Here is a 10,680-nt window from a genome sequence, read left to right as displayed (position 1 = left end):
GGCTCCGGCAATCCTTCCGCCTCAGCCTTCCAAGTAGCTGGAACTACAGGGGCGTGCTACGATGCCCGGCTGATTTTTTGATTTATTGTAGAGATGAGGTCTCGCTGCCCAGGCCGGTCTCGAACCCGCGGGCTCAGGCGATCCTTCCACCTCAGCCTTCCAAGTAGCTGGAATTACAGGTGCGCGCTACGACGCCCGGCTGATTTTTTGATTTATTGTAGAGATGAGGTCTCGCTACCCAGGCGGGTCTCAAACGCGCGGGCTCAGGCAATCCACTCACCTCAGCCTCCCAAAGGCATGGGATTACAGGCTGAGCCACCGAGCCTGGCCTTATTTCCATTTTTAAGATCACTCTGGCAACTATGCTTACCACTGAAGGGAGATAGCTGTTAGGATCAAAGAGATAATGTTCATAAGAGAGTTAAGAAACCATAAAGTTTTATGCAAACATGCAGGGTTTTTCATTGGGCTAGCAGATTCCTGAAAGGGAGGCTGTTTCCTCTTTCACTGGAATCAGCCTTTCAAGAATCAAATAGCCAGCAGGAGCTCTTACAAGTTATCAGGTATCTCAGTAGGTAAATGGATGTCCCCAGTGGTGTGCTGGAAAATGTTTTTTGGTTTTTTTTGGTGGAGACTATGTCTTTTTTATTTTTTATTTTAAAGATGTAGAGTACAATTCAGTATTAGGTAGATAAGTGGTCATCACACAGGTAAAGTTTGGGCCTCCCTTTGGACACCACTTTGCCTGGTTTGAGATCAGGTACCCTTATAGATGTTATGTGCCCCCTCCCTTCCTTGGCAGTGTCCTGCTACTGCCAATCTCTCTTTTTTTTTTTTTTGAGTTGGAGTCTCACTCTGTCGCCCAGACTGGAGTGCAGTGGTCGCTTCTGGCCACCGCAGCCTCGCCCTGCTGGGCTCCAGTGATCCTTCTGCCTCAGCCTTCCAAGTAGCTAGAACTATAGGCGCGCGCTACCACACCCAGCTAATTTTTAGATTTATTGTAGAGATGAGATCTCACCAAGTTGCCCAGGTGGGTCTCGAACCCGCGGGCTCAGGCAATCCACTCACTTCAGCCTCCCAAAGTGCAGGATTACAGGCTGAGCCACCGAGCCTGGCCGCCAATCTCTTTCTTATAGTATTATGATTAATGTTCAGGGTTCGCTTATGAGTGAGAACATGTGGTACTCCGTTCTTGGTTTCTGTGATAGAGTACTGAGTGTTACAGACACGAAATCCATTCAAATTGCTGCGAAGTCCATAATTTTGTCCTTCTTTATAGCTGTGTAATACTCCATCATGTATATGTACATTTTTAAAATCCAGTCTACTTTTGATGGGCAGCAAGGTTGGTTCCATGTTTTTGCTATTGTGAATAAACATGCGAGTGCAGGTATCATTTTTGTAGAATGATTTTCGTTCCTCTGGGTATATTCCCAGAAGAGAGATTGCTGGGTCGTAGGGAAGGACAATTTTTAAATCTTTTAGGAATTACCACACTGTATTCCACAGAGGTTGTAATAATTTACACTCCCACCAACAGTGTAAAAGTGTTCTCTTTGCTCCATATCCTTGCCAGCATGTGTTTTCTGAGCTATTATGATGGCCATCCAGTTAGGTGGTATGGAAAATGTTTAACAACCAGCTCTTGGTGTTAGGGGGAGGGTAAGATAGAGGATAGAAGAGTGGAAGGTAGGAAGATCCTTATTTGTAGCACTTGACCATTTCTGTGGCACCCACACTCCCGCAAGGGTTAATCTCTACCAATGTGAAGATCCTGAACATGGATTTGGCAAGAGATGCTAATAATCAGCTCTTGAAAGCCAGTTCAAGCACATCCCTGGATGCAACTCAAAGCACATATGCTTAAATGGCAGGCAGATCACATTCTTTTTGAGAAGTATTATCTTTCCGTGGCTACAAATAGTACAAGGCTCTTGCATAGGGCTTTTAATACAATAAACACTAGTTAAATGTTGCTGTCTGGGTCTAATCCAAGAGCATCTGGGTGGTTGTATGATTGCACGGGCTCCTCTGAATCCCTCATCCCGAAGCAGGATGACAGATGGGTAAACAGAAATATTAGTGTCTGGTTAACGAGTAACACAGACAGCAGCCTAGAGCTGCTGCCAGGAAATGGGTGAAGGGCGCTGGATGGGCCAACCCAGGGGCCTGACCAGCAAGAAAAGGGGAAACTGACGTGGACTATTTCACTTCCCCTTTCTGGAAAAGATACCGTTTTGCCCCTTCCTCAGAAAGTCTCATCTGTCCATACAACTACAGCTCACGTGTAGTGTGTGGTTTTGTGGTGATCACTGCAGTCGGAGAAGTGACAGTGGATGAGTGTGGAGAGAATCTGGAGGAAAACACAATACCCAAGATTTCAACTCCACTCCCTCAAGCTTCCCTGCCTCTCAGTGCCAGGTCTCTGCTAGTTCTTCTTTTCACCTTGCTCTGCCTTCTGTGGGTAAACATTTTTGCTCCATTTTTTTTTCTTTTCATTATTTTTCTCTAGTCACAGGAAATGAGGACATTTCTCATCTACAAATTGCACATCCAACCAGGAAATTGGGCCAAAGATCTCTAAGTCCTCAGAAGCAGTAGTCCAGTAACCCACTTGACAAAGTTTCAAAGGTCTGTTAAGGTAGAAGATGTGAGGTCAGGGTGTAGGGGAGGGGAACTCACTCTGCAAGTGCAGGCCACAGTCAGCTGTCCACCGGCTGCTTACCCAAGGAGGGCTATCCACAGGTCTATGCTAATCTCAGGCTTTCTGTCCCCAGACAATGTCCCCTGCCATCTGTCAGTCTGAGCTATGACCAGCCTCAAGAAAACAGGAAAGTAAATAGACTGCTCCCAAATACAGATGTTTTAAATAAAAAGCCCATCCATGTGTAGCCCTCTACAGTTTCTAAAGTGCCATAGCAAACACCATTTGAGTTGCCACAGGCATAGGTCTTTATTCATTCACAAACATTTATTGAAGCCTGCCATTTGTCAGGTGCTAAAGATACAGCAGTGGCCTGTAATCCCGTGCCTTGGGAGGCTAAGTTGAGTGGATTGCCTGAGCCCGTGGGTTCGAGACCCGCCTGGGCAACCTTGGTGAGAACTCATCTCTACAATAAACCAAAAAATTAGCCGGATGTGGTAGCGCGCACCTGTAGTTCCAACTACTTGGAAGGCTGAGACGGAAGGATCGCCAGAGCCCAGCAGGTCGAGGCTACGGTGGCCGCCTGGCCACTGCACTCCAGTCTGGGTGTCAGAGTGAGACTCCAACTCAAAAAAAAAAAAAAAAAAAAAAGATACAGCAGTGAACAAGAAGAATAAGATCCCTACTCTCATGCAGCTCCCAGTACAGTAGGAGAGGCAAACAGGGATGCCAATAAGCAAGAAACTTTGAGGTAGACTAAGTGTCATGAAGAAAGAAAAGTAAGAATAGAGAATGACTTTGGGGAAGGGAATATGTGGCTGCTTTTGAATTAGTATCTTGAGAAGGACATGTGAAAGTGATATTTGAGTTGGGACTGTTATGACAAGAAGAAATTATGTGTGCCAAGAATTGGGGGAAGAATGTCCCAAGAAAAGGGTTCAAGGCCAGTGCAAGGCCTGAACAAGCTGAATTTGTGCCAGGAACAGAAAGGTCAGTACGGCCAGAGCTCAGTGACAGCTGGAAGAGCCAGCAAGTGTCAGATCACAGGGGGTGCCAAAGGCTTATAAGAAACATAGCAGATATCTTCTCCCTACTTAACAGCAAGAAAGCTAAAGCTCAGAGATGTGAAGTGACACACCCAATCCTCAGTAAGACGGTCTTCTGGCCCCTGTTCCAGGACTCCTGACTACCTCGCAAAATAAGATGCACATCCTATTTCTCTCTCTCAGTCTGCTACCTCATTGAGGAAGAGAAAGGAAGGCAGAAAATGTGATTCATGTGGTGTACAGCTGTTTGGTATAGAAAGTTGGGGAAGGTGGAGGGTTCTGAGAAAGAAAAAGCAGCAGCAGTGGGAGAAGATACCTGGTGTTGAGATCAGAGTGGACACCAGTGAGAAACCTCGGTGCTGGGAGGCGTCATAGATGGGGAAAGGCAGGGTGCCTGGGCTCCCAGGAAGGAATAGGAGGCCGAGAAGTAGCTAAGAGCCATCCCATTCTTACCTCAGATCCATTGCACTTGCTGCTCCCTTTTCCTGGAGACTTCTTTCCCCAGATTCTCATACAGCTGATTTTACATCATTCAGGCTGCCTGTGACTCAAATTTTATTTCCTCAAAGGACTTTCTCCTCCACCCACTCCATAGCTACCTCCCTCAGATACACTCACACTATCCCAGGCTACTGATTTCACCGCATTATCACTAGCTGATATCCATTTTTTTTGTTGCTCTTGTTATTTTTGTAAGTTATACATGCAAAGAGTTTAATAAGGTTTGCTGGGGAAAATAGCATCCTTCACCCTCTGCCTCCACCCATGGTCACTTACCCCTTCCTGGAGATGACTGTTTCTGCCTCTCTTCAACAAAATATTTATCCCTTCATTTCTTTAGGGGTCTTGCTTATTTTACTGTATTTCTTCTTTTTCCAATCACGTTTTGTTAACTTCTCCTATGGTAGATGAAGATTTGCCTCTCTTTCCTTCCCCAATATATACAATATGCACGCACCCTTCCCACCCTGCATCTTTCGAATGTTTCCATCATAACTATGTTAGAACAATCTCCAGTGTTTACATGATCCTAACGTAAATGTTAGTCACAGTGGAGCTCTGTAGTGAACTATAGTTACTTTTTTGGTCCTACAGTTTTCCTTCCCCAATCCCCTGGAATTAGTAATTGCTTTTTTTTTCATTTGCTTGGTTTTCTACATACTTCCCACTAATTCAACCCCTAATTATTTGCCAATTGTCTAGTCTCCTCCTCAAAGAATTCAGAGGATTACATAGGATATAGAGTTCATCTTCCTGAAGAAATCTTTCAGAACTTTCTGACCTGCTCCAGTCTACCCTAGTGGTAGTTTATGCCAGGTGTGAAGCTCACACCTGGAAGCACTTAAGTTGAGAACCGCTTTGCTTCTCTGTTCTTGTCTTTTCTTCCTTGGTTTATATCCTCAAACAGCTTCTTTAGAAAGTGTGTGTGTGTGTGTGTGTGTGTGTGCGTATATATATATATATATATATATAAAAAGCCCTGCATGTCCACAAATGTCTTGATTCTACCCAAATACTTTCTTTTTTTTTTTTTTTGAGTTGGAGTCTCACTCTGTCACCCAGACTGGAGTGCAGTGGCCGCTCCCGGCCACGGCAGCCTTGACCTGCTGGGCTCTGGCGAGCCTTCCGCCTCAGCCTTCCAAGTAGCTGGAACTACAGGTGCGTGCTACCATGCCCGGCTAATTTTTGATTTATTGTGGAGATGATGTCTCACCAAGTTGCCCAGGCAGGTCTCAAATCCACGGGCTCAGGCAATTCACTCACCTCAGCCTCCCAAAGCACGGTACTGCCCAAATACTTAATTGACATTGGGATACATATGGAATTCTAGACTGGTAATCATTTTTCTTCGGAACTTTAAAGTCACTGCCACATTGCCTTCTAGTTTCCAGTCTTGTTGAAAATTCTCAAGACATTCTAATTCCTATCCTTTGTACATGGCCTGTCTTTTTCCTTCTGGAGGCTTGTAGGATGCTGCTTTTCTCACAAGTATTCTAAAATTTCACTCATTGTGCTAGGCATTAGAAGGACTCTTTCAATCTACAAAATGACATCCTTTGCTTTGAGAAAATTCTCTTGAAGCCTTCATCTTCTCTCTTCTCTTTTTCTGGAACTCCCATTATTTGGGCGAACACTGGCCTCCTACAGTGGCCCTCTGATTTTCCTTTCTCTCCCAGTTACCCTCCCACCATCATCTTGCTCTATTTTCTCTGAGACTTCAAGTTTATCTTCCAGTCTTTCAATTTAAATTTTCATTTTTGCTATCATTATTTTTTTTTTAGTTTCCAAACACTCTTTTTTATTCCTTAAATAGCATCCTGATCTTGTTTCATGGTTGTAATATCCACTCTGATCTCTTGAAGGAATTTTCATCTCTCTGCTCCAAGTTGCCTCTTTTGATATTAGTCTCCATCTTTTATGTTAGAAGTTGTCACCACATATTTGGCAATCCTTGTTTGTCTACCCATATTGAAGAGAAGGGAGAGGATTAATTTTTTTAGATACACAAAAAGCATATAATATGACATGATGTCTAGGATTTACTTTAAATGCAAAAAAGAAAAAGAAAAGGAATGGGAGAAGCCAATACGGAAAAAAGTATTGATAACTTTTGTATCTGGGTGATGGCTAAATTAGCTTCTAGTGTACTATTCCCTCTACTTCTGATCATGTTTGGAAATACATACAACATAAACATGGTTACTGGCAGTATTCAGTTCCTCGAGGGCTGTTGGACTAGGGCCTCAGTTTCTCATTGGCTGTGGGTTGGAAGCCTCCTACAGTTCCTTGCCATGTGCGCCTGTTCATGGGGCAGTTTACAATCTGGCAGCTGGTTTCCACCAGAGCAAGCAAGTTAGAAAGCAAGAGAGGGCAAATGGAAGATAGTCTTTTCATAAACCTAATCTTCAAAGTGATCTTCTATCATTTTTTGCTCAACCCACTCTCAAAGGAAGAAAGAATTTCACAAAGAATAGCAGGAGACAGGATCACTGGGGCCATCCAAGAGTTTGCCTTCCATACATACTACATAGTGAATGGAAGCTGTGAACACATGAATTCGGCTTCATGTAGAGTAATTCAACTGGACCATTTAGTTGGGCAACTTCCTAAGTTGGAGAACTTAGGGTTTTTCTTCTGAGGATGATCAAATTTACCAGAAAAGACTCTTCTAATCTCCTGTCTGGAGAGCAAAAGTTGGACTGTCAGTCACTTAGGAATCAAATGGAGAAGGTCAGCGGTTTCAACATCAAGCATTCTCTTAATTCCCTATTTACATCGCTCCTTCTTCCAACTGTGCCCAGTGTCCCACATTCCAAAAATCCTCTGCATTATCCACTCCAAAGAATAAAATTCCAGCCTTTTCTTGAGATAGGGCAGCTCTCCAGCATCAGGGAACTGGGAAAGAGATCTAGAGATCCTTTTTAAATAAACTTTAATCCTGTCATCCTTATGTTAGCTTGCCCTTTGCCCCCATTTCCAGACACACCTGTTGTCACCAGTGCATCTGCTTGATGCAGAATTCACAGTAGAAACTTCACTGAATCTTGGCTCTTCCCATTTTTTGGCTCAGAATTCAAGTTTCATAGGTCTGCTAAGTCAGTTACCAGTTACCACTCATTTATCTGCTTCCCAGCTTGCAAAATGGTGATATTGCATTGTCTTATGTTCTTCCTATGCATAGGGGTATTCCTTTCTAAAAGATCTCTTTACTGTCATTATAGTGTGATTTCAAGTGACAGCAAAAAGAGGTTTATGTATTCAATCCATCATTTTTAACCTCAAATATTTCCTCTTTATTGTAATTGTTTGTTTACCTGTTTATTGTCTTTCACTCTTGAATGTAGATTCCAGGATAATCTGTTCATTTTGTACATCTATGCATCCCCAGCACCCAGAACCATGCTTGACACCAAGTAGGTGTTAAACAAATGAATGGATCAATTTGCTGGAGAAAGAAATTTGCTACTTGCCATCAATGAGCTGGTGGCAGACCCAGGTCCTCTGACTTGCCAGGCAGTATTCTTTCTGCCACTGCATGGGTGGGGTGTGGGTAATTTTTCTAACTAATGGTACCTGACAGGTTATGAAGTGCTTTACCTGGTCAGGCTCGGTGGCTCAGCCTGTAATCCCAGCACTTTGGGAGGCCGAGGTGAGTGGATTGCCTGAGCCTACAGGTTCAAGACCAGCCCAGGCAACTTGGTGAGCCCTCCTCTCTACAATAAATCAAAAAATCAGCCGGGTGTGGTAGAGTGTGCCTTAGTTTTGGTACTTGGAAGGCTGAGGCAGAAGGATTGCTGGAGCCCAGCAGATTGATGCTGGGGTAGCTGCGAGTGTGCCACTGCACTCCAACCTGGGCGACGGAGTGAGACTCCAACTCAAAAATAAAATAAAATAAAGTGCTTTACCTGGTACAATGTGATTTCAGAAGTCTTGAGCCAGATAGAAGAAGGATTATTATTGGCCCTAATATAGTGATGATCCTTGCCAAGAACTATCCTGTGTCAAAGAAATAATCACCCCATTCCTGGCCTTTAATCCCACCCATTGTCATTTGTCTGGGCCCTCCCATCACTCTGGCTCTGCAGATGGAACTTTTAAGGCTTGTCACCACTCAAGGAAATGGTCCTCAAGAATTCAAGACTAGACCGGGTTCGGTGGCTCAGCCTGTAATCCCGGTGCTTTGGGAGGACGAGGTGAGTGGATTGCCTGAGCCCATGGGTTCGAGACCCACCTGGCCAACTTGGCAAGACCTCATCTCTACAATAAATAAAAAATTAGCCGGACGTGGTAGCACGTGCCTGTAGTTCCAGCTACTTGGAAGGCTGAGGTGGAAGGATCTCCAGAGCCCAGCAGGTCGAGGCTGCGGTGGCCGGGAGCGGTCACTGCACTCCAGTCTGGGTGACGGAGTGAGACTCCAACTCAAAAAAGAAAAAAAAAAGAATTCAAGCCTAGCTCTTGCATAAAGATGGAAACAGGTATAGATAAGGGTAAGTAATCCAAGGACCATTGAGCAAAAAGGACATCTGAGTTTTTAGGACATTATGGGAGCAGAAGAAAAGTGGGACTCTGATTAGCACAACCACGGAGAAGAGGTTGGTATTAAGAAAGGAAGGGGAGGAGCTTAGATGCTAGAAGGAGAGAGAATAAGGCCCAGAACTACAAAACAGTATACATATGGTGGGAAGAGAGGTGGTATAAAAATAATCGTTTACCATAACTAGTAGACTACCTTCAAAAAGAAACAGAAATAGAAAAAAACCTATAATATAACGATAAAGCCAGTTAAAAAATATTATAGACAGCAGGTTCTATGAAACAATGGCATCAAGCTCTTAGAATCTAGCTAACTTGGTGTCTGGATAGCCTGAATTCTGCCATAGGGTCCCCAGTGAAAAGTAAAAGTAGGGTACATGGCCTCTTTGGGGAGACAAGATGTGACCTCAAAAATCACACCAGATCCCAATAGCACAAGTCACAGAGACAAAAGGCTCCAAATCACTCCACACTTTGTGTTACTTGATGTCCTCCCTTGGATTCTGTCTGCCACCTCCTGGGCAAATAAGGTTATGACCTGCCTCCAAAGCCTGGGAGGTCCAGGCACCACACACACTGTGGCCTCTGTTACTCACACCCAGCCAGTGGAAATCACTCAGAATCACAAACAGGCACGAAGAAGCTGGCAAGGGGTCTTTTAATATTGTATCAAATCAAGATGAGTCTTGGTATGGAAAGAGGTCTAAGACAGCTTTTTTTTTTTTTTTTTTTTGAGTTGGAGTCTCACTCTGTCGCCCAGGTTGGAGTGCAGTGGCCGCTCCCGGCCACCGCAGCCTCGACCTGCTGGGCTCCAGCAATCCTTCCGCCTTGGCCTTCCAAGTAGCTGGAACTACGGGCGCATGCTACCACGCCCGGCTGATTTTTTGATTTACTGTAGAGATGAGGTCTTGCCAAGTTGCTACAAAAGTAGTTGCAAAAGAGAATAAAAAAACAGTCCTGACTATAATCATGTGTCACTTAACAAGGGGGATACATTCTGAGAAACATGTTGTTAGGAAATTTCATCATTGTACGAACATCATAGAGTATACTTACACACATTTAGATGGGTTAGCCTACTACACACCTAGGCTACATGGTATAGCCTATTCCTCTGAGGCTACTAACCTACGCAGTAAGTTACTATATTGAATACTGTAGGAAACTGTAGCACAACAGTATTTGTGTATCTAAACAAAGCAAAGGCAATGCACTAGCTACCATGTTACAGCAGCTACAATGTTGCTAGGCCATAGGAATTCTTCAGCTCCATTATAATCTTATGAGGACCACGGTCATATATGCAGACTGTCACTGACCACAATTTCATTATGTGGTGCATGACTATACAATAAAAGCATCTGAATGTTTTTGAGACCTTCGTATGTATGAGCACAGAGTTAATCCCTCTGCATGCACCTTGCCAAAGCACATGACTTTTCTTTTTTACAAAAAGGGAAACAGAAACTTAGGGTGGGTTGTTAAATAACTTTCCCTATATCTTGCAGCAAATAAGTGGCAGAGGTAAGACTAGAACTTTGGAGTCTAAATTATTTACCTCCACCAGGAGAGCGTGGATGTATGCAGGCATGCACATATATGTGAAATTCTGAAAGTCTATGTGATGGTCAACAATGATTATTTAGGGAGGTATGAGGAGGGATGGTAGGTTAACTTTCATTTTCTACTTTATATAATTCTGTACTATTTACATTTTTCCAATGAGCACATATTCTTTTATAGTAAGAATATAAAGACTTCCTTTAAGTTGATTCTTTTCACTAAACACACACAGACGGAAACTCACATTACTCTAGTATTTAAGCCCTGTTAACTGAGCAATAACTGTGAACTATACTGAGCGCTAAGCCTTTCTTATTCAAGACTTCACTGAATCCTCACAATTGTGTCTGGAAGGAGGGTATTTTCATTAACTCCCTTCACAGAAGAGAAATC

Source organism: Carlito syrichta, unplaced genomic scaffold (genome assembly GCF_000164805.1).
Source record: "Carlito syrichta isolate Samal-C Ts95f unplaced genomic scaffold, Tarsius_syrichta-2.0.1 Scaffold135915, whole genome shotgun sequence".
In the NCBI taxonomy this organism is placed as follows: Eukaryota; Metazoa; Chordata; class Mammalia; order Primates; family Tarsiidae; genus Carlito; species Carlito syrichta.
This window is presented reverse-complemented; position numbering follows the sequence as displayed.